Consider the following 10916-nt stretch of genomic DNA (forward strand, 5'->3'; position numbering starts at 1 on the left):
GTACCAGCTACCAGGAAGGAAATTAACTCTATCCCAGCTGAAACCAGGACACATGGTCTTGAGAGCTCTCTTCTGAAGATAGCAGAATGCAAATTAAAAAAGATGTCTCTTCTTCTTGTGCACCCCCAGCCTACTCGCTGGTGGGGTGGTGTGAGGAGCAGAAAAGGCCTTGACTCTGTGCAAGCACTGCTCAGCAATAACGAAAAAAACCCTGTACGAGAGCTCTCTTCTGAAGATAGCAGAATGCAAATTAAAAAAGATGTCTCTTCTTCTTGTGCACCCCCAGCCTACTCGCTGGTGGGGTGGTGTGAGGAGCAGAAAAGGCCTTGACTCTGTGCAAGCACTGCTCAGCAATAACGAAAAAAACCCTGTACTATCAACACTGTTTCCAGCACAAATCCAAATCATAGCCCCATACTAGATACTATGAAGAAAATTAACTCTACCCCAGCCAAAACCATCACAAAGGGGCTGAACTTGTAATTAGTCCATGTGAAGCATGGCTACCATGCAGCCGTACTGGCGGCAGCTTCCCATTGGAGAAAAGAGGGTGTTTGTTCCCACTGCACTGACCTGCGAAAGAAATGCACTGCTTTTCTTAAAGAGATGCATCAGTTCTGTGCCAGCTCTCATACCTGTAGTGTATTACTCACTGATTGCTGAATCCAGCCCTCGATCTCTAATGAAACAGCTGATTATTCCTTTTTTTTTTTTCCCCCTAGTTTGTTGTGTAGACTGGAAGCTGCTGCTCTTTACCACGTTGAGCAGTACTTGTTATTTATCAGCAGGACTGCATGGACCTTAAGACTATTCAGACCAGACAGCTCCTTTCAAGTTATGTGAATCTTGTTAGATTCAGTTCTTAAAACTTTGTATAAACAGGGATCAGATGTGGAGGATCTGGACCAGCCAGAGGACTTGCAGGGAGATGTGGAGGACTATGGGGAATCATGAAAGGGCATAACACAGGGGGCCGTTCCCATTGCTTCATCGGGGGAATCTAACTGTAGGTGCTCCCTGTTTTACAAAAGAGAAGGTCTGAGTACTCTTACCCAGGTATACCTGCTGAATAACATTTTGCTCAAGGACTAGGGTGTGATGTGTTGGTAAACGTTTAGGAGCCTGAACCCTATGAGGGTGTCTAACTGGTGGGCTGCAGCTATGCCACAGCCACTATTGCTGGAGAATTCTTGAGTATACTCTTCCATTTCATTAACTCAAGACACAGAAGAGTGATGTAACTGTTGTGATTTGCTGTAAAGGGTAGGATTATTCTAAGATGAGAGTCATTACAAATTTTCCCTCCAGCTACTCATGTGAAGGCAATTTGGACAAAGCTTTGAAAAATGAGAAAGCAGTATAGCACAGAAGGAACAGAGGGAGGTTATGTACATAAGCACTAAACAGTTCACATTAAATTTTCAAGGAGGTTACTGTATCTAGCCAAAGCCAATCTTCTATCCTCCATGTTTTCTTCCACTGCTGATGATTAGAGTACAGGGTGAATTCATAATTCAGGTGAGGTGAACCTTATTAGATTAACTTTGTAACTAAACATGGCTTAATGGATTAAAACTGTTTTGAGGAACCAATGTGTATTTGGATAGATACTTCATACACCATAAAACTATTTGTCTGCCTAACAGAATTTACAATTGATAAGATTCAGGGCCTCATTCTCTTTGTATTAAATCAATTATAAAGCTATCCTGAACTTCAGTGGGAGCAGAATCAGGGCATAACTCATGAATATTGCAGTCTAAAATGAAAGATTTTTAAAACTAGAAATGAGGCAGTGCAAGGCAGGTCCCTGGCAGCTGATAGTCTGTGGCCTAGGCCCTTACATGGGCTGCTCTGCATCATTCCCATACAAAGGTGCCAGACTTTGTGTTGGGAAAAGGCACTTGCACTAATCCCCCAGCCTTTCTGATGGGTAAGCTTTCTTCTCTGAAGTGTTAAAGAAACAGTTTGTGGCCTCACCTCTCAGGGGTCACTCAGCATTTAGGAGAAAGATGAAACAGGTGAAAAGAGTGTCTTGCTGGTTTTGAATCCAGAAGAATATACTTTGCAAAGGATTTGTTAAAAGTAGAAGTCACAGAGACAACATTACTCTGTCTTCAGGGCTGACATCGGTAACCTATAGCCAGTTACAAGAGCTGACAGACACTTGCTGCAGAAATACCCCAGCACTTCTGTCAGTGATGCAAAGATGTGCACAAGTGGAGTGAGCTTTTGCTAGAGATGGGAGCCCTGGCATACAGCCCTCCAGGCTTCCTTCAAAATGCCTGCAGACTTGCCCATCTGCATGAGGATGAAAAGCAAGCCTGCAAGCTGGTTGCTATTTGATTCACTTGTTTTATCTGTGAGCCATCCCTTAGGGAAAGGAGGGAAGAAAAATACTTTTATAAACCTTTAGCAACTTTTTCTCTCCATTTCTCTAATTGTTTTATTTAAAGCCCTCCTTGGACCAAGAGTGTTTTCTAAAAATCTCAAATCCCCTACCAAAATAAGATTTATCTGATGTTCAGGGCACTATCTGAGTAGGACAATGGGGAAAGTGCCAGCAGAAATAAATATACAGTCTTGACTTTCAGATAGCTGAAGGCAAAAAACTCCCAAAGGATTTTGTTTAAAAATATTTTCAAAAAATAATGAGAAATAGGAAAAGTGCATAGAAAGACACAGAGTGCCAATTAATTCAATAGTTTTTGCAAGATTAGTTTGCAGTAAATAACACTTGCATGCGAAAAACTGCTCAGAGGGATTGGTTTACTTTAATTTTAATGTATGAGAGAAAGTGACTCTAAAGCCTCTGTATTTTAGAAGAGAGAATACTCCAAGAGTTTACATCTCTCACCAAAGTGGACAGAGAAGGAAAAGCAATGTGGTTTTGCTTATAAACAATCTGGAACCAGAGGGTCAGTTAAAAGAATAAATAGGAACACTTGGAAAACTCATCTAAAATTTAAGTAGCCATACTGTGACAAGATAAGGGTTTTTAAAAATATTTTCACTAAACGAGTGCTAAAGGGAAAAGTCAATTACAGCAGCAGTGTAAAAGAGCAGATTGTCAAAGAATAAGTTTCTAGCAAAGAAGCGTTCAGACTTTGTGCATTTTTCAGGCAGGTCCCAGGGACACATCACGATAGCCTAAAGCAAATGAATCAGCTCTTAACTGTAGTATTGGAAGGTATTTGAAAGCTCCATCTCTGAAATCCAGGGAAAAAACCCACAGTGAAACAAACGTCCTCATCACACTTCTACCAGAAAAATCCCTGCAAGATAGAAAAAACAGATAAGCACAGAAGTTCAATGCAATAGATTAGGGAAATAAGACAACTTTATGACCATTTTTGGAGGATTTTCTGGGAAATAGCAAAAGCTCTGAGAAAGCTCAATGCCACCACTGTGAGAAAGACCCAGCTTGTTTTGTTCTGTGGGAATCTCTGCAGAGAGAAATGTTTCACAGCTTCCCATCTATTTTCTGTTTTGGGACAGGGATTCCTCGTGCCGGACTGACAGGCTTTGACAGAAAAGCTCTGGGCTCAGGTCCTCTCTCCTCCATGGCTGGGGCCCAAGGGAGGAATTCAGTACCAGGTGTAGGAGAGGTGGCACTGTGGATCCTCATATGCTCTCTCATACGCAGCTCTTGTCCCTTCTTAAATGCCCTGGTCTTCTGTAAATGCAGTAAGATTAGAACAAAATTTGAGCCTAAATTCAGATTACTGAAAATGAAAATGGGGAAAGTAATAGCATTCACAGATCTAGATGAACAATGTCAACATACATGATTTTGAATTGGTCTCTTCAATTTATTTAATAATTCATCTTAATATCTGACTGCCCCACAGTACTACGAGAACTAGGGACACGTATCCATTTTACAAATACTTTTTTTATTAAGTAGCTATTCCATGTTTTAATCTGAATAAGTCTCTTAAATCTCTCCTGTAAATTATGTATCTTGGTGCAGTTGCAGCTCAAGAAGAATTAATCTCCTACATACAGATCAGAGCTCTCAATACAGCTCTGTGTTAGAAATGTTTATAGATATGAAGTATAGCATGTTTTCTGTGGCAGCCAAAGAAATTTAAATCCATATACTATATGCTTCTATAATGTCTCTCCAATCAGTTTAACCTATTTGTTAGTTGTGTCCACAATTCTTACAATTTTCCTGGTAGGATAGCAGATTATTAAAATTTCTTTCTGCTTACTGGCATTTGAAATATTTTCTCCTTTATTGCAGAAGTAGCTTTAACATTTATTACTTCACTTAGAAGGGTTTTAAAAGTCCAGCATTGATTTTACTTGTAAATTCCAAAAACATTAACTATAGCTATGTTGGCAAGTGTTACAATGCAGACTTTTGTTCATTTTGCCTAATTTTGTTACCCATTTTAATAGAAAATGATGCTTTTGTCATGTAAATGTAAAATAATCAGCAGAGATCAACCAAGCAGAACAGAGTGTAAAGGCACCAATCACACTGCATATTGACCAAGGAAGAAAATTACGAGCTACAAAGAAAACAAATCCTTTATGACAATTGCACTGCACAAAAAGATGGAAAACCTGATGACAGTCTTGCTTATTCCAGTAGAATAGTAATATCCCCGAGTCTGAAAAAGGCATGAAACTGATGTAAGACCACAATAACATCCAAAGGGGAGTTCAATATACATTGATAACAGAACAAAAAACAAGTGAGAGGAAATAATATAAAGTGATTATCACATCCAGCAGATTATTTGTGTTCATTATCTATTTTTTCTGTACAAGAACCATCAAGTCAAACACTTTAATAAAAAAGAATAGACCTTCTAATTCTACAGAACACTTCCAATGAAGCTACACATTATTTAAAGCTTATGTATACTGAAACTATTATGTACCTCAATAAACATTTAACCTCAAGTGAATATTTGCTTTTGCAGGCTGTTATCTTGGAGACCAGAAGAAGCCAAGTATACATATTTAAAATTATATGAAAGGGCTAGAAAGCACTGCTGTTAAATCCCTTGTAGAGCCTCAACCATTGCCATGTCCCATAGCACCTTTCTGTTGAGAAATGAGGAGATGACAGATGAGGGCTTGGAGGTATTTTGCTCAAATGCACGTTTGCTATGTTCCATGCGATGCACTGTGTGCATCTAGTTCCTTCCTCTTGGCTGAGCAAAGCCACTCTAAAATGATACCATAGAGTCCCAAGTTCTCAAAAGTGTGTCCCATGTGCTCAGGAGAGAGAAAGGCGGGGGAAAACATTTTGGAAAGGAAGGAAAATTGGCCAGGAGGAGGAGGCATGACAAAGCCACGTTTTAGTCCCTCATTGTAAATTAGCTCTTGGTGTTAAAGTTTTCAGAGCATATTTTTCAGGCCTCAAAGACAATTAAAAAATATTTCTACTTATATTTCCTCAGGAAAAGACATGTTAAAACATTCTATTTTTTGATGGGCTCCTAATTACTGTGATGTTCAACCCGTCGTTGGTTTTATGACTGCATGACCCACATTTGTATTGTCATAATCCTACAGAAAATTTTGAAATGAAACAATTTTCACTTGCTTTCTTTTCTATTTCTGGGCTACCAATCTAGGGCCAAGACAGTAAATTTACATATAGAGTACCATGCAAGGGAATCTATTGAATTTTATGCAAGAAGAATGCCAATCAACACTGCAGTCATCAGCTCTCCACCCATCAATGCTGCTTAAATGTAATAGAGAAGTTATAATGTCCTCTTTTGGACTGAACAAACCTGATTATTCACGGGAGGAAGATTCAGCACAGTGATACCACTACCTGTATTTTCAGGTTTGTGTAATCTGTATAGAAACCCTTGCTCCACCCCTTGCCTTGATTTCCTGTTAAAATATTGTGTTGCAGGATGTGCTAATTATCTGTTTCTACAAGCTAGTTAAAAGTTAGTTATTGTACTAAAATGGCAAGATCCTATTGAAAATAGTTTCAAGAGCTTACGCAGGCGAGGCTGGCAGGATGCTGCTCTGGGGTGCCCGACTTGGCTCTCTGTAGGCCAATAACCACACAAGCAGTACATCATCGATTTTTTTTTTCCAAATAAGTGAAGTAACAAGTTGCATAACACTGCACGCACACTCCTGAAGGAGTGTGCCTTTAAACATGATCCCTTAAAGGATCAAACAAGCATCTTTTGAATAGTAATTAAGAAAAAAATATTCAGGAGAAAAGAGAGCCCTTTCTATCATGGAAAACTTCTATTTGCCTCCTAATTTCCTAACAAGGAAATAATTTTCTGGGAATAGTTTGTTTGACAAAAAGCATCTTTTCCTGGCTATGAAAAGCTATGTTACAAGCTCCAATGCCTTTCTCTCTTACTCCTTTATTGCATTCTAGATTACTTGCATTTTTGTTTTTAAGTCACTGTGACTCATTTTCTGTGGGAATGGGATGATCAGAGTCATATTGCTAACTGTGAAGCTAATAGATACTTGCTGTGAAACTTGTGAAGTTTTGAAACATGCTCAACATTGGACACAGGGATGAAAGTTGTAACATGGTAGCTGTTATTGTACTCCATTAAAGAGTTCAGTAAGGCTTGTGTAATTAAATGCTGAGACCTAAATTTCTGCAGTTTTACAGCAGACAGCCACTATTAAAGTTTTCTTAACATTCCAGTAAAAAGAGGAGAAAATAAAAAGAAAAAAAATCTACATTCCAATGCAAAATTTTCAGCAGGCCTTTCTATTTAACAATGCCCTTATTTTCTTTTCCTTTATCTGTAAACTGTTTTAATATGGAAAAACAAACCACTAATTTGACAGGTTTTTATACAGTATTAAAATAAAAATAACTAGGCTTTTGGGTAAAGAAGAAAAAGTTGACTGAGGTGAACTGCATCCTCGAAAACAGAACAAGAAAATCACCCGCAAAGTGAAAAGGTGACTTTACGAGCAGACTTTCTCAGATTAGCTCTACCATTTGCTGTGGCAATCAAAGATGTTTTCCTCCTTTGTTTTCTCCCCTGTCCCTCTGTCTGAGGCAGAAGGAAATGTGCACTCGCATCTTACCCCCTTCCCAAATCACAGTCCCGTGTTCCAGCTCTGACTCACTTTTATTGTTAGTTTAAGCTAAGAAGGCAGGCTAAGATACATATATACGTTTCTTCAACTATCCCTGCTGTGTGGCAACAGGTGCAGGATGAGCAATTGGGGGTGGTAATATCTTAAACCTTGATAACAAGAATAACTAAGGCTTGTCTTTCAGTGTGCTACTGGCAGCAACGCTGCTGGAGAAAGACTAGCAGAAGACGCAAACTGAACTACTCAAAGATTTGTGCAACCCTTTTCAATATCAGGCTGCTTAAAAAATTGCTTTTTGTCTTTCTGGTCAGCAACTCACAGTGGTGCTGCAGAGCATGCAGTGCTGCTGGAGCAAGGCTCTTATTAAACAACAGGGGAGAAGCAATAAAAAGTGGGAAAGGAAAAAAAAAAAATGAGGAATAAAAGTCCCACATTTGAAATAGTATTTATGTTGGTTCCGGGGGTGGGAGCAATATTATGTGGAGCCTACTTTCTGGCTTGTTCTGGTCAAGATCATGAGGGTGAAGGCCCTGGGGTGTTGAATAGATTTCAGCATCCTAGAAGATAGTGGGATTGAGAAAGCTTGCTCCATCCTGCTCTCACTTCTTCTGGATACTGAAATTGAGTGGTAGCAAAAACCTCTGGACTGTGGTAGCAATAAGTCATACTCATCTTTTTTTTTTGCCACTTAGGTTCATTTCCGGACAGGCTACTGGGGTCTTTTGCTTTACAGTCCCACATTTCTCCTTGCAAAATGAACAGGATGTTATCACCATCCATGGACTACAGAAATTCATGTTATTATTTGGACTAAGTCAGCTTTACTGCCTAATTTGCTAACCAGCCTAAGCCAGTTTGTATTTTAGAGTACGCTGCACACTGCATTTTTGCTGTTTGAGAAATTCATACACCACTGTAAGTAAGCCAATGCTGAGCAACTTCAGAAGACAAATTCTTTAAGTATTTGCCTAAATCACACATTTGTGAGGCCAGAGAGTTACAAAAAACTACACAAGGAGCAAAACATAAGATTTATTCTTAGAAATGAGATCTTAGGGTATTACTACAAGCTAGCGAGACCACATCAGGACACTGCAGCTTTGAACTGTAAATTAATTTAAAGAATTTTAGCTGTGATCTGAAAATGATTGCTTTGTGTAGGAATAACATCATGTGTAGCCTCAGGGCATTCAGCCCAACTGGTTGGAATGTGACCTTAATTTTTTTAAGGTAAGGATTTCCCGGTGGGAACATGTTGTATTACCAGAAGTGTGTAAGGTATTTCAAACTGCACAGGAGCCAGCACAGAGAGGGAAAACAGCTATGGTCAGTAATGGTAACAATCAACACCTTTGGTGTTGCTGGTAGTACCGTTGCTACAATAAAAAGATGCTAAGAAAAAATGTGAGTCTCAACTCTAATGAAAGTACTGTCATTGTAATTACCACTTGCATAAACACCCTGGTCTTATAACGTGACCTTCAAGTACAGCCTTCCATATGGAGTCCCACTGCACTAAGTACAAAAATGGTTTCCAAATATGTTATAATAATTTCATTTAGAAGAAAACTTCCTTTATCATCTCTCTGGTAAATCACTCTTCAGAATCGGCATCTAGATCTCCCTGCCTCTGGTGTTTGGCTGTTTTTTTTTTTTTTATTTTTTATTTTTTTTGTATAGGGCAAAAAGCTTGAACCTGCAGCTTCCTTACCCGCAAAGGGAAAATATGTCTCTTCTACCCTGAAAAGGGAATTAACACTGTAAATCAGCTGTCCTCTGTCCTCAGTCCATTAACCCTTTCCAGAGCTCAAAGACCACATATGTCAGCAGCTGGTAGCCAATTATTATCCAATATTGATTTCAAAAGAATCAGGAAATAAATAACAGTACTAGTACCATCTCCTTCCTTATCATTTGTACTGAAAATAATCAACAGCTCTACAGTTCTACTATTTCTAATGTCTTTGGAACAACCAGGCACTGTCTTCTTTAACTTATATTTTTGTATGAAAAGAGTTATATTTTAAGTAACTGTTCATCTAGTAACCAGATGTTGCTTTAGTTCTACTATCCCATGGTATTCAGGTTTTTCTCCAACTTTTTAATCAGATGTTTTGAAGATATTATAATAATTCTCTGATCTCTGGATTATAAAATCCAGTCTCACTAAATTTGTGTAATATGATAGGAAAGTTGAGGCTCTGAAAGTCCCTGTGTCTAGGTTTTCTTACTCTATTTTGCCTAATCCTGGTTTCAGTTATTGGTCCAGAGCTTTGGCTGGAGAGTTTCCTTCAGCAATTGTCTGTCTTTCCTACAGCCTTGGCCAGTTCCAGTTCTAAAGTAGCAAAACCTCACTAACTTGTACCCTCTCTCTGCTTCATCTACAAAGAGGACTTAACAGAAATATAGCTGAGATAGCATCTATGTATTTGATAAAAGCAATTATGTAACACTAGGGAATATTTATTATTCTATTACAATATATTATAACTCAAAGTTTATTGTGCCTACCTAATTTACAGACATTGCGCACTCTCAAGCAGCGTCCTTGTCTTTGTACTGTCTTTTAACTACTTACAGTGGGTTTCCTGGTTAATCAGTCAAACTTTGTTTTTTCCAGGGTAAGTTGTTAGACTATGGCCTTAAAGCAAGGATTTCTAAAGTGAGTGACTTCATACCACCAGCAGGATGTGACCCAGTGAATGAATAGGGACTACCACTACTGCTAGAAGAGCCTGTAGTATTTCAGATCATGACAGCAAGTACTGAGTGAGCGACGTCCTCTAGAATTCTAAACTTACAGATTCCTTGAATCACCTTACAAATTAGAGGTCTCCAGTTTTCTTCTGCAGCACAGTAGATGTTGAGCCAGCTCACAGAGGTACACTTTGTGTTATGCACCAAGAAGGAGAAAGGCTCTAGTTGGGGAGTACCAGGCAGATAAACCAGAAGGCAGAAGTCAACTCCCACTGAGTGCTTTTCTAAGCAAGGACAGCATAAAGTTGTGCCGGCGCTGGCCCTTAGGTACGGTGAGCCTTCTCTGCCAGCTGAGAGCCCTCTCAAACCTGACCTCTTGACACAGAAGAGGCCAATCCCCCACTGTGCTCCTGCTCCAACTCATATGAGAAAGGAAGAACATGCACCAGACAGCTGTTCCTCAGGGAAGTTGTCAAGGGGTAGGTTCTCCTACTCATTCACGGTCGTCAGGTGATCTGTTGGAAATTCTCTGTTCTTCTCAAGGGCCCCCAACCCTTCCTCTTCATCAGCTGCTTCTTGTCATTACATCTGTTACCTGTGAGAAGGTATGTCTGTTTAATAGGAGGCTCAGAGTTTGGGAGAGGCTCTTCCCCCTACTAGCTTGCCTTTTTCTGATGACGGCTACAGATGGAGGAGCTCCTGCCAGGCTCCACAGTTCTCGCCAATGTAGGCACAGTGAGGCTGCTTTCTACCTTCTTTGTCAAAAGCAAGCTATTAACCCTTTTAACTCTTATTAATCTATAATGTCATAGTACTGAACAAGATAGTAGGAGGCTTGTTTCTCAATAACCTGGTCTCCTTCTATGACAAGATGACCCACCTAGTGGATGAGGGAAAGGCTGTGGATGTTTCTACCTAGACTTTAGTAAAGCCTTTGACACCATTTCCCACAGCATTCTCCTAGAGAAGCTGGTTGCTCATGGCTTGGACGGGTGTACTCTTCACTGGGTAAAAAACTGGCTGGCTGGCCTGGCCCAAAGACTTGTGGTGAATGGAGTTAAATCCAGGTGGTGGCTGGTCACAAGTGGTGTTCCCCAGGGCTCAGTATTGGGGCCAGTTCTGTTTAATATCTTTATCAACGATCTGGATGAGGGGAT

Source organism: Aptenodytes forsteri, unplaced genomic scaffold (assembly GCF_000699145.1).
Source record: "Aptenodytes forsteri isolate BGI_AS27 unplaced genomic scaffold, ASM69914v1 Scaffold92, whole genome shotgun sequence".
NCBI classification, from domain to species: domain Eukaryota; kingdom Metazoa; phylum Chordata; class Aves; order Sphenisciformes; family Spheniscidae; genus Aptenodytes; species Aptenodytes forsteri.